Genomic DNA, 23549 nt, shown 5'->3' on the forward strand with positions numbered 1-23549 from the left:
ACATGTGAACTTGCATCAAAACAAAACCCGAGAGCAGAGGGGAGGGGCTGCTTCCCTCTGTGCTGCAAGTGTGATTTGAAGTGACTTTGCTCCACATTTACCCCACAACATGAAGCCATGTGGGAATAACTCCCTGGCATCCTTACCACTCATTTGTTCAAAAGGCGCACAACTGCTTTGCCATGATTATCCCATCTACTCTTGGGATAGGAGGAGGAGAACCAAGCTGCCCCTGTGAGATGCTTCTTCTTCTCCTGCATCCTCCACACCTTGATGGTTAAAGCCTGGTGATGGAGCTTTAGCCATCACTGAGGAGACAATGAGCACATCATAATAGTGAAACCACAGGCTATGTCATAATTGTCACCTGCAGAGGTGGGGGCAAAGTGTCATCCTTCAGCACTAGGGAGAGATGTAGCTGGTTGGCACCTATCTATGCTACAAACATACACATGTTTTTATACCAGTCCTATCCTGGGAGTTCTAGTTTGGAGAGAGTACTGATAATTCTCAGAGTTATTCATCTTTTTGAGGTTCCCATTGATCCCTATAGGGAAATTATCTGATGAGGCCCATGTGCAATTCTTGGACACAGACCTCTTCAATACGATGAATATTTATATACCACTTTTCAACAGAAGTTACCAAAGTGGTTTACATAGATATAAACAATCAAACAAATAAAATGGCTCCCTGTCCGCAAAGGGCTCACAATCAAAAAAAGAAACATAAGATAGACACCAGCAACAGCCACTGGAGGGATGCTGAGCTGGTGTTGGATAGAGCCAGTTGCTCCCCACCCTCACTGCTCAATAAAGAGAATCACCACTTTAAAAAATGCCTCAATGCTCAATTAGCAGGGGAAAGCCCTTCAGAGCTTGTTACACCACTGCAACTGGCTTCCTTCCTGGACTGCTGTGGACTGGTTGGCTTTGGTGTCAGGGACCAGCAGCAGCACAGACCCAGTGGTTGAGAGACACTGCACTAATTCATGATAGCTCCACCATCTTCTTTCTGTTAGGAGGACTTTAGGCTACATGTAGTTGAGTTTATTTGCAGTCATCTTTGGGGCTGAATCTGGATGTTGAATTCAGAAGCCTTTTCAAAAGAAAAAAAGGAAAACGGGGTAAGGATTTTGCCATTTTCCTCTCAAACAAGAGCCCTTCTGTGTTATTGCTTCATCTTGGAATGTAATTGAAATGCCAAGAGACTAAAAAAAAATGCAGGGTTGATGAAGAAATGGATGCTAGTGCAATGAAGATAGCTCTGTCTTTGTCGATGTACAGTCTTTTGTCTCAGTCTGTCACTTTCTATTGCACTGTGACTGACTAATTACTCCAATTCATTAAAATTGAATATGAATTCATTTATTTTTTTAAAAAAAATTGGCTGACATCCTAACTTTATTAGAAGGAGTCCTATTGAAATTTAGTAGTTTTTTGGATTAACTCCTTAGTAGTAGAACGAGCCAGTTCTGAGAGCCTGCGGCGTGGGCAAGTGCTACGCCAAGCTCATGCGTAAACTGATGGTGCCTGACGCCATCCGGTGGTCCCGAGACATCTACATAGAACACATCTCGGGACACCGCCAGTACCAGGAGCCAGCTTGCGCCCCTAACGTCCCGGAGGGGATCCGGACCAGCCCGCTCCTCTAACCCAAGAGGGGAGGGTCCACTGTGTGCTCAAAGGAACGGCTTGCCCTCCTAAACCCAGAGGAGGGGAGCCACCCACGGCTTGCCCTGCTACACCCACAGGGGGCAAGCCAAGCCACCACATCCCACAGGGGAATGGCTCGCCCTCCTAAAACCCAGAGGAGGGGAGCCACCCACACAACTTGCCCCGCTACGCCCACAGGGGCCAAGCCAAGCCACTGCATCCCACGGGGAAACAGCTCGCCCTCCTAAAAACCCAGAGGAGGGGAGCCACCTACAGCTTGCCCTGCTACGCCCACGGGGGGCAAGCCACCACACACTCCACCCTACCTTGGTAGAGAGGAGCTCCACCAGAGCTGCGGACAAGCCCAGTGAGGTTTCTTTTCCCCCCTGCAGAAGGATGCCGGACCACCTGGAAACCCCCAGATGATATGCCAACCCCCTGGATGATATGCCACCTCCCACCCACAAGTTGAGACCGGGTTCCCCCACTCTCCTGGCTTGGACTCTATCCTGGACTCTGTCCAGATTCACATATGTGTGGAACCAAAGGAAAACTTGCATACATTGGCGATGCCTTGCAGCTTGCGACTAACTCAGATGGACACTTATTTTCTTATGGCTGTCTTGACCTGCATGTATGTATGTACGTATGTATGTAACCTCCCACCTCGGGAACGTGGTATGTAACCTCCCACCTCGGGAACGTGATCTATAACATATCTGCATGCTAAACGAACCATGCCAGCACAGCGGCTGACCACGCCAGGAACTCCTGCTGACAACACCCCCGGAGGACCCCCTGGACCTGAAGAAGACCCTCCGCCGTCAAGGACCCACGCCCAGAGGCTGCAATTGGCAGAAGAAGACTGGCACGGCCCTGCCGGCCACATGCAAGGTGAGGCTGGGATCTGTCCCTCCCTTGGACCTTTTGGACATTCCTCTCACTGAACTACTTTAACCGGACTCTACCCAAACCCGTAGGAACTCGCGTACAGTGTTATATTCTCTCTACCATTGCAACCACACATTCGTTAGTATGCGGCTGTGCTTTATCGGGAAACTCTATTCACTATTGCTTTTGTAAACCATATGTTAAACATTCTCTAATAAAAGTCAACCTGGGCAAGGTAATTGAGAGGGTGGTGGCCTCCCAGCTCCAGACAGTCTTAGAGGAAATTGGTTATCTAGACCCATTTCAGACTGGTTTGGGGGCGTACTATGGGGTGGAGACTGCCTTGGTTGGCCTTCAGGATGATCTCCAATGGGGAACTGACAGAGGGAATGTGACTCTGTTGGTTCTTTTGAGTACTTCAGCGGCTTTTGATACTATTGACCATAGTATCCTTCCAGACTGTCTGAGAGGGTTGGGAGTGGGAGGAACTGCTTTGCAGTGATTTGCGCCTACCTCTAAGGCAGATTCCAGATGGTATTGCTTGGAGACTTTTCTTTAAAATGTGACCTATTATATGTTGTGTCCCGGGGCAGGAGGTTAGCTGGGAGGGTTTCACTTTCACAAGTACAGCAATCCCCTGAGGAATGTTGCCTTGTTTGTTATCAGCAGGGGATCTCTATCCGGCAGTTGAGAGGATAGCTTGCTTTTGATGTGAATCACTACCTGCCTAGCAGGCTGTGTGTATTGTAATGTTTAAGGACTTTCTTGGCTTTACATTCAATACATGCCTACTTAGAAGTAAGCACCATTGGTTTCAATCAGATCTTCTCTCAAATGAGTGTGTACAGAATTGCAGCTTTAATTAAAAAGCTGTACTTTTTTTGTTCTATTGCTGCTGTTAATATGTCAAGGAAAATGGTCAGGTAAAAATATCTTCCCCAACAGTTGTTGGTAGATTTCCAGAGCAAATACAAGTCAACTGTAAAGTGCAGCTGCTAATCTGCATAAGCAAATTATTTGCAAGACAATTTATATAATTGCAAATTATGCACCTGGATTTGTAGAGCCAGAATATGGCAACCCTACCCAGGGTTCCATACTGTCTCCAGTGCTTTTTAATATCTACATGAAACCACTGGGAGAGATCATCAGGAGATTTGGTGCAGGGTGCTATCAGTATGCTGATGATACCTAAATCTAAGAACATAAAAACAGCCCTGTTGGAGCAGGCCCAAGGCCCATCTAGTCCAGCATCCTTTTTCCCACGGTGGCCCACCAGATGCTGCTGGAAGCCTACAGGCAGGAGTTGAGGCCATCCCCTCTCTCCTGCTGTTACTCCCCTGCAACTGATAGGGGACTACCAGAGAAAATCTCTTTCTCCATGTCAACATCATCAGGATAAGGCATAACCTCCCTAAATGCCTGCCTGGAGGCAGTAATAGGCTGGATGAGGGATAATAAACTGAGTCTGAATCCAAATAACATGGAGGTTCTTATTGTATGGGGTGAGAACTCAGGAGACAATTTTGATCTGCCAGTTCAGGATGGGGTTACACTTCCCCAGAAGGAACAGAAACACAGTCTGGGAGTACTTTTGGATCCACACCTTTCCCTGGTGTCTCTGATTGAGGCAGTGGCCAGATGTGGTTTTTATCAGTTTTGGCTGATACACCAGCTGTGTCCATGATAAATGACCTCGCAGTAGTACATATGCTGGTAACCTCCAAACTTGACTACTGCAATGCAGTCTATATGGGGCTGCCTTTGTACGTGGTCTGGAAACTGCAATTGGTACAGAATGCAGCAGCCAGGTTGATCTCCAGGTCATCTCGACGAGAGCATATTAAAAGAACTACCTTGGCGACCAATACATTTCTGGGCAAAATACAAGGTGCTGATTATAATCTATAAAGCCCTAAATAGCTTAGGCCCAGGGTATTTAAGAGAACATCTTCTTCACTATGAGCTCCATCACCCATTGAGATCATCTGGAGACGTTTGTCTGCAGTTGCCACCAGCCAGTTGCCACCGGCTACACAGGGACGGGCCTTCTCTGTTGATGCCCCGAGACTCTGGAATGTGCTCCCTGTTGAAATAAGAGCCTCCCCATCTCTGACAACTTTGGGGTGGTGTACAAATATAATAAAGAAATAAATACATAAATAAATAAGGACAATTGAGAAAAGTCCTCTGGATGTAAACCACTATGTTCCAAATACTGGAGTTAACAGAAGAGACTACTGCATGATATGTCTCCTGAGACCAGTGTTCTTCATTGCAAAGTTTGGGAGCAGTGGCAACTACCATCCACTCCCTGAGTAAATGTCAGTTTGGCTCCATGACTAATTGGCCTGTGCAAAGCTTAAACCAAATACTTCGCACAGCCTCCTTGGCACTGTGTGGAGGTGACTGTTCCCAGTGTTGTGCTTTGTCCAATGCTGGTGGATCTCCTTTAAGGAAAAAGGAGCCCTGTAGAGCCCCATGCCATCTTGGAAGGTGCTTACAGAGCTCTGGGAAATGTAGTCCTCTCCAGTGCCTTGCCCATAGAGCTCTATAGGGAAAGACCTGGGAAGGACTACACTTCCCTACACTTCATGCATACCTTCCATGTTGGTGCTGGAGTTCAACAGGGCTCTGTTTCTTTTACTGCAGAAAGTGCAGCACTGTGCAGGGATCAGTATGGTAGGAAATGGCTCTCACATTGAATTATTATTATTATTTTTTTTTTTTTGGCCAAAGTGGCCTCCACTTGAAAAATAGTGAAGATCACTAGCTTAGACTATGGTTTCTTCAGTGATCACAAATGCAGAGCCAATGTGTCTCAATCTATCAGTATAAAGAGAAAATCTACTGTGTAAATGCACATCCAGTCATTAATCACTTTTGGTGCATCCTGCTAAATTATTAGAGCCTCAATTTGCACAGGCTGAAAGTAGCTTTAGGCGGCAGTGCTAAAAAGGTTAGGCCTGAAGGAAATGTAATCCTAGCTCCCTCTTACAAAGAGAAACACTTTCTGACCAACTATAATAAAAATATGGCTCATCCAAAAGGTACTCTGTGGTCTAAGCTTGTGAGTGGAATCTCTGCCATGCATTTATACATTTAAGATTCCACAAAGTTTTCCTTTTCAGCTTCACCACATTTCTAAGTGGTGTGGAAAGGTCAGAACAGATGAAACCAATGCCCACTGTTGAAGCAATTTCAGGCCTTTGAAACTGGATCTCTATTATCAGAGGCTTTAAAAGCTTCATCATAAAAAATGGGGGATTTTCTAGAACAGGGCAATTTCACTTTGATATGCCCAACGGAGTTCCACACACAAATGAAAGTGAAAAAATCCACAAACAAGTTCAAGAGAGAAATCTCATATCTACATAAAAGCAAAGTTCTGTGCTTATAAGATGTAGACTATATACAACATACAGTGCATATAGCTATTATAAAGTGAGGACCTTGCCACATAGATAATCTAGCCACATGGATTTTTCAAGCCAGCAATATATGCTTCCAGAAACATCCAGAGTAGGTGCAGAAGCTTTATACATGATCACAAGTATCCACACGTCAAAGCAACTCAAAACTATGATGAGGACAATCACCAAATAAGAAGTTTCTTGCCTTGGAGAAAAGATATAATGCAAGCAACCAGCTTCTCACCCATCTCCCCTTTTACCTCTCCTTTCCCCCTTTGCTGCACTAACATCATCTCTTCTTGGCCTCCATGTCTATTTCTTCCAGTGCTACCTGTGTAATTTGTGCCATGCTGCTCCTATGCCTCTTGCAGTCATAGGAACATAGGAAACTGCCTTATACCAAGTCAGACCCTTGGTCCATCTAACTCAGTATTGTCTACACAGATTGGCAGTGGCTTCTCCAAGTGTAAAGGCAGGAGTCTCTCTCAGTCCTGTCTTGGAGATGCCAGGAAGGAAACTTGGAGCCTGGCAAGCATGTAAGTCTTCCCAAAGTGGTCTCATCTCCTAAGGGGAATAGCTTACAATGCTCACACATGTAGTCTCCCATTCAAATGAAAACCAGTGCAGGCCCTGCTTAGCAAAGGCGGCCATTCATGCTTGATACCGCAAGACCAGCTCTCCTTCCTAGTCCTATCTTCCTTAGTGTCACATATAAACTAGTCCTCAAAACCAGGCATAGTGGGGAACCTCTACAAAAGGAGCAGGCCAGACATCTGTTACTTGATACTTTGTACACAAATATCTGTGGAAGTTATGAAATTTCCTTCTTTGGAGGTTGTTATTGGACAGCTTGTACTGAGTTAGCTGAAGAGCATGGATGGCCAAACTCTGTTAAGGATAGGCTGCACAGCAAAGACACTATAGGGTCAGAACTAATTTGAATTGGGAACAAAAGGATGAATGTTTGAAGAACAGGAGGAAAACCAAAAATAATAAACCAGGTGGTTTTTCTGCTAGTAGCACACGCGCAGAGCTTGCATTAGTCAGCCATAAGCAAACATGTTGTCTCTTACAGATGTGTCAATGCTATTTTACAGAAATGTCTCATACATCACACCTAAAATTTCAGAGGCTACTCTAATCTCTGCATAGCGGTCTGGAAGCTGGAAGTGCATTTTGGAGCACTGTTGGAGGTTTTACTGCACAATTTCTGTTATTAAAAGCATATTAACAATAGTATTGATAACGAGAGCTTTGACTTGACTAAACTTTGCATTTGCTTGGATAGAAACAAATGCAATGATATGTAGGTCTTGTGTCCTCAAGAGTGATCTTACAGAAATGTATAATTCAGAAGCTGTCTGAGTGGGGAATTTCGTAAGTAAAGTAAACAGGTAGTGAAGTAACATTGGCTAATAGCTAAATGTTGGGGGGATTTCAACATGGATACAAAAAACCAAAAACCGCAGACATCAACCGCAGTAGAACATAACAAAATCTGGGAAATTTTGGAAGATTGATCATGTAAAATGCTTGTGACTAGGTGAGAGTTCCAATAAAAAGCTACAACCTTAGAGGGAGTATAAAAATAATTGTATTAGATTGTATAGGGTCCTCAGATTTCACTGGAAGTCTGGGCACCTTCAGTTGGCTGAATTACCTTGTTTCTGTTGTATTCTTTCTTTGATTTGTAGTAAAGCCTAATAAACTGTTTGCGGGGGAACAGTAGAGTCAGATCATTTCCTTGGGAGTCATCAGAATGAATATCTGGGTAGACCTTATCTTCTGAACCAAAGTGTGTCTTCTGAGCTGTGGCCAAGCCCAGAGAGATACACGTAAACTAGTTAAATGAAACTCTCACAGTACAGCCTGCCAATCAAAGGACAGTCAAGCTCATAGTAAATTTAGGAACATAGGAAACTGCCATATACTGAGTCAGACCATTGGTCCATCTAGCTCAGTATTGTCTTCACAGACTGGCAGTGGCTTCTCCAAGGTTGTAGGCAGGAATCTCTCTCAGCCCTATCTTGGAGAAGCCAGGGAGGGAACTTGAAACCTTCTGCTCTTCCCAGAGCGGCTTCATCCCCTAAGGGGAATATCTTGCAGTGCTCACACATCAAGTCTCCCATTCAGATGCAACCAGGGCAGACCCTGCTTAGCTATGGGGACAAGCCATGCTTGCTACCACAAGACCAGGTCTCCTTTGGTAAAGTACTACAGGCCAGCCCTGTAGCCAACCTTCCCTGTTAAGTGGGACAGACATATTTCTCCTCTTCTTAAAGCAATGCATTGTGCTGCCTGAATTTTTTCCTCTCTCACTGCTGGAGGAGGATCTGCAGGGGAATGGAAAGTCTGTGACCTTCCCTCTCACTTCTCCTCCATGCAGAGAAAGCATTAACTTTCATAATGGGCTGTGTAAAAGTCAAGTTAACTGAAAATTCATGATGAACACCAGGAATTAAATGACTGGCTAACCACCCCACCCACACACACACACAACATATTAAGGAGACCGTGAACAAGTGGATACCAAAAACAAATAAAATAGTTTATGCTATAACTAAGAAGTAGAAAACTAGTGTAGCTTGTTTTCTCAAGGATTCATTTCAAATTTTGTATCACAAGACTACATCAATACAAAAAAGCAGGCCAAGAAACACAGCAAGATCACATTACAGTGCAACCAAATTTAAACATTTAGGAAGAGTGGTGCTGAGAACAACATGCATAACATGTTGAAGTTGATAAGATTAATGTCCTTCGTAAAATATTTACTACATCATAAACTTCTTTTCTCAAACTTATAAAAATTGTGAGAAAATAATGGCTTCTTTAATAGAGTAATGGGTAACTTAGGGTAGATTTTTTCAATACCTCTTTATGACACCCTTTAAGTACGTGTCCCTGCTCTGTCCGCTCGCAATCATAATGATTTCAGAAGATACAGACTCTTGCTCACTTTTTATTACAGGCAGACAAACATGACAAAACTAAAATTCAAACTAAAATTGCTCTACTGAGCAAAGGAAAAGTCCAAGGAATGAGGTTTAACTCTAGCTCATAATAGCAAACTTTAATATTTATCTCTTCAAGAGTCATGGTACTCCACAAAGGTGTTTCCCCCTGGATAACTTAAATAGTCCAAGGGTGATCATGAAAAATACATAGTAAGTCAGGAAATCTTGAGCAAGCAGACTTTTGGAGTCCTCCTACCACACTTGTGGAGGGAGCATTATCACCACCTCCCATTTTTTCAAGCTACAATTGTTCCTGTTCTTAAAAACAAGATGTCATTCTTTAAATGGAGGCTGCGATTGTCATGTCACAACTTAAAAAGCCCATTTAAAAAAGAAAATTCTAGGTGGACTGAAGCAGTACTACAGATGGGGTGATGCACCCACTGGTCCCATCCTGGTGACAGGGCTGACACTGGCATGTCCATGAGTTACCAGTTGCAGGGAAGAACAGCAGGGCATGCCCACAGCTCCTGCTTGCGGACTTCCCAGCAGCACCTGGTGGGCCACTGTGCGAAACAAGACACTGGACTAGATGGGCCTTGGACCTGATCCAGTGGGGCTGTTCTTATGTTCTTATGAGATAACATCCAAGTCTGAAACTTCCACGCTTCTTGCAGCTGTTGTCAGTAACTTTTCTTGTGAGTGAAATTGTGGGACAAGATTTTTACTACAGCTTGATTAAAATTCTGGAGACCTGAAGAGACAAGATAAAATGGCACGGTAGACCAGATTAGGCTCATGGGTCTCCAGTTCACTATCCCTCACAAAGAGTATCCTGCATTCATCTGCCTTAACAGATATTTGTTCTAATTCCATGATTCTCGAAGGCCGTTCTATTTTTTGTAAGATAACTAACTTAGCCAAGGAAAAATGTTAAAAATGAAAATATTGAGAACCATCCTGAAAATATACATTTATTGCTTCAAAATTTCCTCCATCTCATTGTTTGTCATTGGCTTTTCTATACAAACAGCAAAGATATCTCAAAAGTTACATCTATTGTTCAGAACCCTTCACTTTCCCCACCTTTCTGTTTCCAAGTACTGCTTCTCTCCCAGCTCGACATATTTTATCATTTTTTCACTTAGCCTTTAAAACAAAAAATGAAAGTGCCAGAGCACCTGCAATTCTCATGTATATGCATGAAATAGAATTATATCCCTCTGGGATGCTGGTGTTGCGACTCAGGGGAGCTGGTGGGGTAACCATGGCAACACGTCTCAGTGACATGACATTTTGCTTTTAAGTGATAAAAGTATGATTTATCCTGGTAAACAAATCCATTACAACTTCCCCTCTGCAAGTGGTGTCACCATTCCAGTGGAGCCAGGATTGGCAATAGCCTGTCCCACTCTGTGCATCTGCCTGCATACTACATTTCATTGCATCGTATCTGGTAGTTATTGTAACCACTAGCTATGATGGGGTGAGTTATACTATATAAGTCTTGGAGGTTGTGTAGTCCTGTTAGCCTGACAGGCATGTCAGACTCAATATGCCCACTGTTGGGCATTACTGGATGGAGTTTTACACAGACAGCAGGGAGACTCAACAGATGGAAACTGCAATTGAACTCTCTGCTGGCGGTGTGGAACCCTGTCAGAGTTCTGATGTTCCTGTTGGGCCTGACATCCTGTGGAATGTGTAGTTCTTTTAAGGTATGCATCCATGCACCCACAATCCCCTGTACCAGTTGGGGACCTAAAAAGAAAGTGGGGTGGGGAGGATTTTTTAAAACCAGAAGCTGCGGCAAAAGAAGCGGTGAGGCAGCTGTCTCCAGTGTTTCACAGGAGTGAAGAGCACTTCATGGCTGCAGTCCTCGGGTTCCCATGTAGCCCCGATACAGCAGGGGATAGGAAGTGGGCATGGGGTCTACCAAAATGTCAGAGAAATGTTGAGGTTCCAACCCAGGAGGGTCCATATCACCCTCCTAACAATTACCCAGTCAGGTCAGATCTTGGACAGGCCTAATAAGTCCCCATCCATTCTGATACCCATATGCAGGCTCAGCAGAATCCTGACAAGTAACAGCCAGTGCCATATTGTGTCGGGTAAGTCAGAACTGAAAATTGCTTATATAGCTGTGATGGCTACTACATGGAGTGCCACCAGCCAGTGCCAGCATTTTCCAGGTACGTCCAGCAAGGGCATGTCTAAATAATATCATCAAGCCAATCCACATGAAGATAGCTTGGAAATATTAAAGTGCCATTGTGTAATCACCATGGTGCAGAAGTGTATTTCTGAATCAACCTAGGCTTTCACATACAACTTCCTGCAAGGCCTTGCTGACCAGAGCATTTATCTTATCCTTACAACTGATGCCCAAATGGAACCTCTTGATCTGATTCAGCTGCAAGCCCGAGATCCAAAACTACATAGATTTCTGCTTCTTGTCCAGGCTCCAGATGTCCTTCTCAGGCAGCACAAAGGGAACTGACATGGAGTTCAGAATTTACTGCCACAAATGTCTATAAAAAAAGGAAGTATTTTGCAACCAATTAATCAGAAAAATCTGGCTCCTTATATAGCTCACTCAGAATTCTATATTCATTTGGCTATTAACATTACAATAAAAAATAAGGAAAAACATGCTTTCTGCACATGTCCTGCTGAGTTAAAATTTACCTACTAATATAACAGCACAGAGCCCTCAGCGTACGCACCTCTTACAACATTTTGGTTGTCCACATGGCCATTATTAAAATAATCATAGCCATTGCATTTATCCTCAGGACACAAAACCTTCTTTGTTGTTCTGCTCTATAATTTCCATAATGTTTAAAAACAAAGGTCTCCCTCTTGCAAAGAAAATATGGAATTCTCTCATTCCTAGCAAAGCATTCAGAATTCGGGCATTGAAGGGAGGCAAACTGGAGAGGTCAGACTGAAAATGAGAGGGAAATTGCTCTCCAGAAAAGAACAGAAAGTGCCCCTGAAGCTGACCAGATAGGGCTGTTTTGTGAGGCCTGAAGCTCTTTGGGGTTGCAGCCATCCTGTTATGCTCTAAAATTAAAGCTACTTGCTGAGCACAGTGCCATGGTCCATAGACCAAATGTTTTCAGGGAAAGCTGCTGCCACCTCAGCTCCAGGCTCTCCAGCCAAAATACAATTGGAAGCATTTCCTCCATTCCCATCCTGGCTACAGGCAAAGTGGCTCTCTCCAAGGCATCAGTGCCAAGGGCAGTGTTACACCCTCCACTGCCCACCTGCTCATGGAGATGCTGCTGGCATCCCTAAGCAAATGTCACGGACTGCTAGTAGGTTTCTAGCCCACTAACTAGCTACACTGTGGCATTTCTCCGGCTTTCCCAATAGCCATGAAAGATACCAGGCACAGGCATTAGCTGTAATCATTCCATGTTTATTAGCACCCTTAGCTAGGATGCAGATGCTCTAGTGACAAGTGCCATCACCATTGCAGCAATCCTGACTCCACAAGCCATGGATTTGAACCAACATGCCAGAGGATGACAGGCTTGTTACACCTATGATTTTTTTTTAAAAAAAAAATTGTATTGGGTGACCTGCATCTTACTGAAATTGAAAGAAGAGAGTGAAAGTTGTCCATACTTTGATTTGAAAGTCACACACATTTCAAATTATTTTCCCCACTATGACATAACCAAATTTATCGGAGCTTAGACTTTTAAAAAATCAGTGAAATGTTCCTTTCCATATTGATGCTTGTTTACATGTCAAAACAGTAGTCAAAGCAGTTCCTTTCTTTGTGTGCACTTAACAACCATCTTACGTGTGGCGGGGGGTGGGGGACAGCACCGTTAAAATCAACGCATGCTGATTTTTTGCAGGGGTTTCATTTTGTTCTGTTTTGTTTACCCATAAGATGGCAGCTACAGTAGGACTTGGGGCTTTATACCACTTAGCTGTCATGGCTGATTTTAAAACATGTATACCCCACCTTTCTTGCCACAGGCAACCCAGGGTGGCTATCAACAAGAATAAAAGCATCATCAATATCATCATTTAAAAATGCCCCACAAAAATACAGAAACAACCGACAGAGAAATACAAGCCACTTTGGAGGAACAATCCTACTGGAATCACAAAGGTTCTTAATACAACCACCAATGTAAGTCCATACATTCTGATTGCCTTAAGAAATGTTGGGTGAGAAGACCTGTGAATAGTTTCTGAGCTGCAAGGGAAGCTCAGCTCACAGCACTCTTCTGGTGCAGCAGGCGGAATCCCTGCAGGCTGCTTCTCAGCAAGCAGTCTATCAGCAGGTACCTCTACAGTAGCTGCTCAGCAAGACCCTTCCAGCAGGCACTTATTCACAGGCCTTCCATATGCAGGGGCAGTCACAGGGGATAGGGAAGAAGGAAGAGCTCCTGGGGGCAATGAGCTCATCCATTTCATCTCAGCAGCACCCTCTTGGTCAGAGGGAACTGTCTTATGCCATTAGAATAAGCACTTGGGGTTTATTCTAAATGCTTCCAAAACCCCTCCTTGCATATTATTCAATGAAGTGGTGTGTATTCCAAACTCAGTTTGTTGCATGTTTTGTTTTTCATCAGCTGGAGCTAGCTAAGGTATACAAGAGGAAAGACAGATTCTAAATCTCATTCCTCCACATATATGGTTCCTTTTCCTGATTTTTATTTTTAAGCGTGGGATGCTATACTGGCACTGCATGTGTGAGCCACTGCCATTGACAGCGTGGGGTGAACATCAAGTAGACTGTGGTCCATCAGTAGAGCAGCGGCTAATTTTCAGTGGACCATCTATGCCTACTGGCTGTTGGGATTCTTGCAAAGAATACTGGGCTAGGGCACTTTCCAGTTTAGCCGCTCAACAGCAGCAAAATGCATTCAGGCAAATCGCATTCAAAATGTAAATAGCAAAGCACCCAGCAGGGGGAGCAGTCACCTGAAAATGAAGAACCCCCCAAAACAGCTACCTTTTAACGCCAGACATACAATGTTTTATCAATAAATCGCAGCAATTAAATCTGAAACAAGGCACCGGAAATGTGAGCGTAGGGACTGCGGTGTCACAACACAGCAAGTGTGGAAGCACACTTCAGAGATGTTGCAGGGTCTAATCTGAAAGCACCTAGGTGGACAGCAATGTACTTCTTAATTCTTCTATTCTTAACAAAAGTGCATGCTATGGTCAAACTATACATGACATTTATCTGGACTTTAGTCAGTTTCTTTAGTCAATTGCAGCCGGAGGGGGCAATCTGAACCATGACCACTGTGGTTCAAATTGGGACATCCCATGGTTGCTATTGGCAGTGTGTGTGTGTGTGTGTGTGTGTGTGTGTGTGTGTGTGTGTGTGTGTGTGTGTGTGTGTGTGTCTTCAGAATCACTTCACACAGATTAGTTGTGCCTTCACTGTTAAAAGATTCTGGATGTGCACTCTTGATTTGTGAATTTAAAACACACTGATGGACTTGAGGGCTTTGGGGTGAGGAGAAGACTATTGCTTATTTTATAGTATTGTATCTATGTTATTGTTGTGAGCTGCCCTGAGCAGCAGTGTACTGGAAGGGCGGGGTATAAATATTTTAAATAAATAAATAAACCTACTGATTTATTTATTGTACTGGTTTGATTTGGGGCAAAGACTGAGGGTTAACAGAGAGCTTCATGGGAGATGAAGGATTTGAAGGATGAATGTAAGGGAAAATAGAGGGTATATTACCACATGTTTAGGGGTGATAATTCCTTACATAAGGGGAGAACATACCAAGTCACAGAAGAGGCTTTAGGGCAGATGTGAATTGTAGTGTTATACTAATACACCACATGGAAAGAACAATTCACATTGATGTAAATGATTTTCTAAAATAGAAATTTAATCCAGCTTGGTAGCATTGATTTTCAGTACTAGTGTTCTAATCTGTTCTCTCGAGACTCACTGTTTTCCTTCCCATAGGATATTTGGTGGGTTGTTTCAGTAGTGAGATCAAGGTAAGAGCCAGCTTCTTCATCAAGGCCAGGATAGCATGTGTAGAAAATGTACTACAGTTGTTTGAAACAGTGATTCTAACACGACTCTACTGGCCTTTTCCTCCATGCTATACTTGTTCATTGGTGAAACTGGAAACAGTTAAATGTTCTCCCTCTCCTTGCAGGATTCTTGCTTCCCCTTTTTCTTCCACAGCAGCATTTTGTATCTGCTGTAACAGATGATGATTTTGTACTATGCTTCACGTACTCCTTAAACTTGTTCATCACTGACTTTCTGCCTCATAATACACGACCTACAAATATCAGGGGGAATGACACACAAGAGCTGAACAATTCTGCCGTTCTGTCAAAAGCTTTAAAAAAGAAAAGAAAAATCTCCTGACCGAGCTACCTCAGGAAAGAAAGAAAAAAACAACTTGCTGAAACATCACCTAAAACAGGAGGTTCCAATTCACTGGAACTCGACTTATTACATGCTTGAGCAGCTTCTGGAACAGCAAAACGCTGTGCAAGATTTTGTAGACCAGTGCAAGGTAGGAAAAAGTAGATAATCTCCTAACCTTTACACTACAGAGTCTGACAGCTGCTCTGGCTACTGTCCTCCTTGGGAAGCCAATGCTGACAAGGCATGTCTATACAAAGGACCAAATAAAGAAACTCCCCCAACTGTGTTTCTTTATGTTTTCTAACCAGGCAAATTCCTATTCAAATCAGTTGGCTTTGGGCAGCAAAGAACTGGAGTAAAAATCTCAACGGTTGCCTCTTTGTTCTTCTTACCAAACTCATAATTGTGTAATTATGACATTATTATTATTTGGGGGTAAATTTGTAACTCTGCTTACAGAAGGGAATTGGTCCACATAGCCCTGGGACATAGAATGAGTCTTCCATCCTCAGAGAAGCAGTCAGGAACATTGGAAGCTGCCTTATACCAAGTCAGACTATTGGTCCATCTAGCTCAGTATTGTCTTCGTGGACTGGCAGCAGCTTCTCCAAAGTTGCAGGCAGGAATCTCTCTCAGCCCTATCTTGGAGATGCCAGGGAGGGAACTTGGAACTTTCTGTATGCAAGCATGCAGGTGTTCTTCCCAGAGCAAGGGAGATATCTTACAGAGCTCGCACATGTAGTCTCCCATTCAAATGCAAACCAGGGTGGCCCCTGCTTAGCAAAGGGGGAAATTTATGCTTCCTACCACAACACCAGCTTTCCTCCCCAGATCAGCTCTTCTCCCCAAGTCATCGGACCTCTATTTGAATCGTGACAAAATTGAAACTCCAGATTCAGAGGCAGTATGCCTCTGAATGCCATTTGTTCGGGAGCAACAATGGACTGGGTTTTTGCCTTCATGCTCATTATGGGCTTCCTAGAAGCAACTGGTTGGTCACTGTGGAAAACTGGATGCTGGAATACATAGACTTATCTGTAGAGCTCCTCTTATGTTTCTGTATTGAGCATGAGGTGTTTATGGAAAGATCCCAAAGCTCACCATACAATGAGGCTCTTCTCATGATCTGTGAGAAGAGCCTGGGGAGGGTTTGCGAGGAGAGCAAGCTAAGCCCGCTCTCCCCACAGACAATCAGCAGTCTGCTCTGGGCGGCCACAGCAGCCACCCACACAACTGCCAGCTCTGTCACGGAGCTGGCGGGGGCTGGGGAGTTCGGGGGCGCGTGGCCCCCAGAAGCTCCAGCATGCCCTGCACAAGTGCGCAGGGCATGCTGGAGAGACCCCCAAGCCAGGAGGCTGCTTTTCAGCCTCCCGGTCGAGGGTCTCCTCGTGAGTAGCCACGGCTACTCACAATTAAAAAACCCGGGTTTGTGGAGTGCTCACTCCACAAAACCAGTTTAAGGGGAGGGGTAGTTTGGTGGGTTAACCACCTAGAGGCCACCAGGCTCACCTGTGAGCCCGGTGGTTCCCACGGTCAGGCAAAATCAGGCTAGACTCCCCTAGCCCGATTTTGCCTGATCGTGGGAATAGCCTCACTCACTACTATGAATCCTGCTTCAAGGTAAATCCTGCTTCAAGGTAAAGTTTTCAACTTGGCCTAGACTGAAAACTTATCCCAAAAAATCAGGCTTAAGGACACCTGCAATGGACAACCACTACAGCTTCAAATTTGTCAAAACAGAATCACTAAAACGTTTACTTGAAATTTTGATTGTTTAATTTCATAAATTTAAAAACCTCAGGAGGCACACAACTGGCCCAGTCAACAAGTTTTCCATTCCATTCCATTCATAGCTACACTTTCAGTCATAATGCAACTGTTGCATCCATTGCTAGACGTGACATCACAGTTCCTCTGTCATCATGTCCTGCTCATGTGTTCTCCCCACAGATTGTAAAATCATGGCCAGAATCCTGTGTGGTGGTGTGCAAAACATTTATGTTAATAGTTGCAGTAACTATTGACAAAACAGCAGTCAATTTGCTAAAGCCAAGTGACTTTGATAGGACAATGTAGAATGTGGGAAAGAGTTTTTGAAATGGTGGGCTTGGCCAAGTCAAATGGACATGAGTACAAGGAACCAGAAGCTCACCACCAGCCTGTTGTGTGCACTATCAGTATTTCCACATTGCGAAACGGTACAGTTCTGCTTACCCATATCTCAAAAAGGATATTGTATTGCTGGGTGCACAAGAGGGCAACCAAAATGATCAGGGGTCTAGAGCAGGGATTCTCAACGTTGGGTCCCTGGATGTTATTGGACTTCAACTCCCATAATTCCCAGCCCCAGTGGCCTTTGGTTGGGGATTATGGGAGTTGAAGTCCAATTACATCTGGGGACCCAACATTGAGAATCCCTGGTCTAGAGCACCTTCCTTACAAGATAAAGCTGCAACATTTGGGGCTTTTTAGTTTAGAAAAAAGGCAACTAAGGGGAAACATAATAGAGGTTTATAAAATTATGTATGATATATAGAAAATGCCCCCCCTCCCCTCACAACACTAGAATTATGGGTCATCCCATGAAACTGATTGCTAGGAAATTTTGGACGAACAAAGGAAGTACTTTTCCACACAGTGCATAATTAATCTATGGAGTTCGCAGCCATGGGATGTGGTAATGACTGCTAGCTTGGATGGTTCTAAAACGGGTTTAGACAAATTCATGGAGGACAGGTCTTTCAATGGCTACTAGCTTTGATGGCCATAAGCTACCTCCAGGCTCAGAAGCAGGATGCCTCTGAATATCAGTTGCAGGGGAGCAACAGCAGGGGATATGCCTTTATCTCCTGGTTTGGGGCTCCTCAGAGGCATCTGGTAGGCCACTGTGTGAAACAGGATGCTGGACTAGATAGGCCTCAGGCCTGATCCAGCAAGGCTGTTTTATGTTCTTTATACCTCTAATGATTTATTCATTTATTATTATTTTATTTATTCGATTTCTATACCGCCCTTCCAAAAATGGCTCAGGGCAGTTTACACAGAGAAATAACAAATAAATAAGATGATAATAGATCGTCCCCTGCTAACTGGGCAAAGAGGCACCTTTTACCGTGGTGATTCTCTTTATTTAGCAGGGGGAGAGTAACTGGCCCTATCCACCCCCCAGCACAGTACCTCCAGTGACTGTTGCTGGTGTTTATCTTGTGTTTTTTTAGACTGTGAGCCCTTTGGGGAAAGGGGGCCATCTTATTTATTAATTATTTCTCTGTGTAAACCTCCCTGAGCCATTTTTGGAAGCACGGTATAAAAATTGAATTTATTATCATCATTATTATTATTATTATTATTATTATAGAAATAAGATTTTGTATTCCAGATAGCCATTTGTCTACTTCCAGCAGTTGCTTCCCATGTGTTACACAAGGGTTTCACACTGCTTGAAGGTGATTGATTCACACACATCTTTCATTTTGAGAATGCCTTGTTGGCCCTGCAGTTCCACATTGCACTGCACGGCACAGCACTAAAATCAGAAAGCCGTTCTGCAGTCCATGTAAGGGGGCTCCACAGACTGCCTGCAACAGCCTGTAGCATTCCTCCTCCTGTTCTACTGCAGCTTCCATTCATTGCAACCTAAGGAGTGTGCAGGTTTTACTTTAGATGTTCAACTGCATTTCTTAAGGCAACCCCCCCTCCCCACAAAAAAACCCAACCTTGAAGCGTGTCATTTAAAAAAGCACCTGACTGCTCAGGTCCCCAAACTCACTCAACAGCATTTTTATACCATCCAGGCAGTCTGAAGGGCTCATAAATCAGGCACAAGGAGCCTCTGGTGGACATATGCTACATATGAGGTTTGTCAGCTGGCAGACAGTAGCAGCAGCAATGGTCTTTGCAGTTTCCTTTCCTGGCATATGAAATGAGGTGGGCTGGAAGTGTCACGGGAGAAAGTGAAGGGCGTGTAGTTGGAAGGATGCCACACTTTGGCAGAGATTCTCAGGAGTGGATCAAACCAGAACATAATTCTGAATAGCCTGGAGGTGGCCCCTAGAATGACTGACTCAAGAGATCTTGCAAGCTCCCTCTGGCTTGAGAACACATGGAATACAAAAGAAGCTGAAAACTGCCTAGCTCTCTCCTTGGTCCTTTTCTGAATAACTCTTAAATCATGATTATAGAAATGGGAAACCAAGGCCCTCAGCTTCTAAGTATGAGTCGCTAATGGCTAAACCACAAGGGCAAACAACACCGTTGACAGTAATGAGCATTGCTTAGTGCTCCTGAAAGAACAAAGAAAGAAAAAAATGAAGTTGTGCATGCTAGTCCACTACTGAGGGTTTTACGGTATCATAAACGATCAACTCATAAACCCTCTACATTTATTCCCACTTTGTAGCTGGCTGATGAACAGTAGTCGCACTCAGTTGAATCAAAGAACATTCTAGAAGTCAAGCATTTCACCCTATGTGCCTGAGTTAGCTTTTGGGGGCCCGGCTACAAGGATCTTCTGCTTGTCTGTTTCACCACATGACATTTCCTTCAATAGAGCAGCAGTAATCTTAGTAAGGACTGAGTGTAGAGCATTAAAAGAGCTTTGAATATGGTCTGCACAAAAATCTCTGGTGCAATAACTCAATCAGGACAAAATTAGATATTTATTTAAGATATGCATGCCCCAGCTTCTGACTTTTAAAAAGTCCTCAAGGTAGCTTATAAGGAATTTATCTGAAACAATTTTTAAAACAATCAGCAACAAATAAGGCAAAGCAGCAGCCAATAGAATAATAAAAACAGCACAACATCAAAACAATAATTATAATAAAATGGCATACAATAAAGCAGGCTTATGTCAGACTTGATTTATCCAGCCAGGCTGCCCAATGCAGCCGTGAGCCACTGTGGCAGTGCCCAGCCCTGAAATTCAGGGTTTCGTGCTATGTCTTGGTGATATTTCGGTTGTAGCCTTCCTATCTCCTGCAAGTCCAGGAGATCCATTTCACTGGGCTGCAAGAGTCTTTGGGAATGGAGAAGTCTTGCCCTGGGAGCTCTCGGGTGGTCTTTCTGTCGGGTTCTGAGGGCTCAGGGGTCTCAAGAATCATCTTGCATGATCTCAAACATATCAGCCCACATATTCAACTGCAAGTCATCAAGTAATGAGACAATGAATCCTTCTTCATGTGTCATTTTAAAAGGATGGCGTATTCGCGTACACTGTCCAAAGTGGGAACGCATGCCAGTCATTTCACCTCACTCCCACTCCCATGCTGCTCATGCTTACAGCCTTCATCTGAAGCATCAAAGACTACTGCCATGATCAGCAGGCTTGGCTTGATCGGCAGTTGAGTACACAGTCCTTTTAAAATAGCATGTGGATAAGGTTTGAATGATGATCTCTATGCTTGTGCAAATCAGCCTTTATATCAGGAGTCAGACCAGGCTGTAAGAGTTTCTAGGAGCAGGAGAGCATCAAAGCAACTCTAACCCACCACAAATTCTGTTCAAGCACTGATATGATGGCTTATGATCAGTGCTCCCTAACAGGGATTCACAGAAGTTGTTCACTACAACTCCCAGCATCTCCAGGTGCAATGGCTTTTGGTTGGGGGTTATGGGAGTTGTAGTCCACAGCATCTGGGAATCCCTGCTAGAGGGAACACTGCTTATGATCTCTGTTTTTTAAAATAAATAAATAAATGTGCTTTCCGCATAACAGCACTGAAGGGCAGCCAAGTAATTGGTTGGCCAGCAGTTTCTTTCAGCTCGACAATATTAGACAAGATGTACTTTGGTTGAGCAGGTACATTGTAGGGCAAACAGAACCAAGCATCCTTAGATGTCATTAACTGCAACTCTCCAATACTATCCCACTAGAGGAGAAATGCTATGCTATAAGAAATGCCTCTGCTATGTAGACTCTAAAACAATTGGTGTCAAGACTGGAGCAGAGGCAAGCTATTTTATCTGCCAATAAAATAAAATAAAATAGTGCCAAACTATTGCAGTGAGCTACTGAAAGATCTAACATTCGAAAGAAGAGGCTAGAAAGTAAATGCCCTCTAAAGGTAAAGTATGCTGTCAAGTTGATTTCGACTCCTGGTACCCACAGAGCCCTGTGTTTTCTTTGGTAGAATACAGGAGGGGTTTACCATTGCCGCCTCCTGCACAGTATGAGATGATGCCTTTCAGCACCTTCCTATATCACTGCTCCCCAATATAGGTGTTTCCCATAGTCTGGGAAACATACCAGCAGGGATTCGAACCGGTAACCTTCTGCTTCTTACTCAAGCATTTCCCTGCTGCGCCATTAGGTGTCACACAGAAAAGTCCAGTTGAATGAGATTGCATAGATGCTATGGTGGCAGAAGGCAATGCTTTATTCATGGTCATCGCCACCTCAGATCAGACCTTCAAACAAGCTCAAAGCCATGCTTAATGCCATTGCTGACTCCTCATACTCTTATCATTGTTCCTGGTGCCTCTTCACCCTCAGCCATTCATGAAACCATGGGAAGAAGGACTGAATTCTGGCAGTTGAGAGAGCACAACTAGAAGCTATCATGTCAACCACCCAAGATAACTCCTATTCCAGGATTCCACTAGGATTTTGACAAGGCAGCCACAGCCAGATCAGCTAAAGAATGCTGTAGGGTCAGGCCAGCTTAATGGGTTCACCATCACCGTTGATGTCAGTAATTACCATAAGCCCAGTCTTAACTAGACAATGATCTGTCAGTGGCAACAGGATCAATAGCAAATTACTGCACATCACTGCATGTCAAAAGATGATGGAAACAAAACATTGTCAGATTTTTTTTAAAGTACCATAACATTTTGTGAATGGCTTAACAAATCTATATCATGAAATGAAACAACAGATGGCAATAAACAGTGAGGAACAGAAGAGTACTACTGTCATGATCCATGGGTCTGACCCCTCTTCATCTGAGGCAGGACCTGAGACAAAGTCTAGTGATGCAGAGGAGGAAGCACTCTGCAAGGATCCCCCACTCCAGGTGCCAGGGGATCCTATATCCCTTCAGCCTGAGGATACCCTCCAGGACTCAGAGGACCCTATATCTCCTGCACCTTCCCTTCAACCAGAGGATGCCCCACTGCCCTCTTCATCTTCTTCAAGTTCAGAAGAGGAGGCAGAAGCCTCACCAGTCCTAGCACCAGTGCTTTGGCTCCGCAGCCAACAATTACAGAATAAGGCATCGGCACTTTAAGCCTGTAGCAGTACAGACAGAAGGTCATGGCCAGGCTCCACACTTCCCCTTCAAAAGCACTCAGTTTGCAGCGGAACCTTGCTTAAGCAACATATTTGCCAAGCTATCAACCGGCTTCTTCTGCTTTACCTTGCTCCCCTGTAAACCTGATCTTATGGCTTTCTGATCCTAGCTTGTTATTGGACCTGCTTTATCTTACTCCCATGTAGACCTGACCTCCTGGCTTTTTGACCTTGGCTTGTTACTGGACCTGCTTCATGTTACTCCTATGTAGACCTGATCTCTTGGCTTTCTGATTGTGGCTTGGTGGTCTATCTTATTTAATTTTTAATTTAATTTAATTTTATTCTCCATATTTGTGTTCCGCACACTACCGAAATCTCTAGGCAGTTTACAGATAAAAGAACATGAGTCCTTGCTGATACACCAGCACTGTCCCACCCTGTAGGACATGATAACTACTAGGTAAAGACATTCTGAATCCCTGGTTCTTCGAATGAATGCATGCATGAATGAATGCATACTTTATTGCAGTCTTTGACCCAACAATACAGAAATGACACAGAACATAGTACAAGTATTTAAAATTTTCACATATACCACCTCCTCCAAAGACTCTAGGCAGTGAACAACAATACCAATAACAATTAATTAAAATAAATAAATAATAATAGGCAAACACCTGGCAAAACAGGTGGGTCTTAAGAAGGACCTTAAAAGCAGGGAGGGGTCTGAACAAATCAGGGTGTGGAGAGTGTTCCAAAGAAGAGGGGTGGCCACAGAGAAGGCCCTCCTACGGGCCCAGGCACCACGCACTACACCAGGGCCTGGGGCACTAAGGAGGGCTGGCTGAGAAGACCTCACAGGTCGGGATACAACTGGCCAAGAGAGGCGATCCTGGAGATATACAGGTGCTAAGCCTATAAGGGTTTTGTAGGTGAGAACCAGCACTTTGAATTGGACCCGAAAGCGATCAGGCAACCAGTGCAGCGACCATAAAAGAGGTGTAACACTATCAA

Source organism: Hemicordylus capensis, chromosome 4 (genome assembly GCF_027244095.1).
Source record: "Hemicordylus capensis ecotype Gifberg chromosome 4, rHemCap1.1.pri, whole genome shotgun sequence".
Taxonomy (NCBI): domain Eukaryota; kingdom Metazoa; phylum Chordata; class Lepidosauria; order Squamata; family Cordylidae; genus Hemicordylus; species Hemicordylus capensis.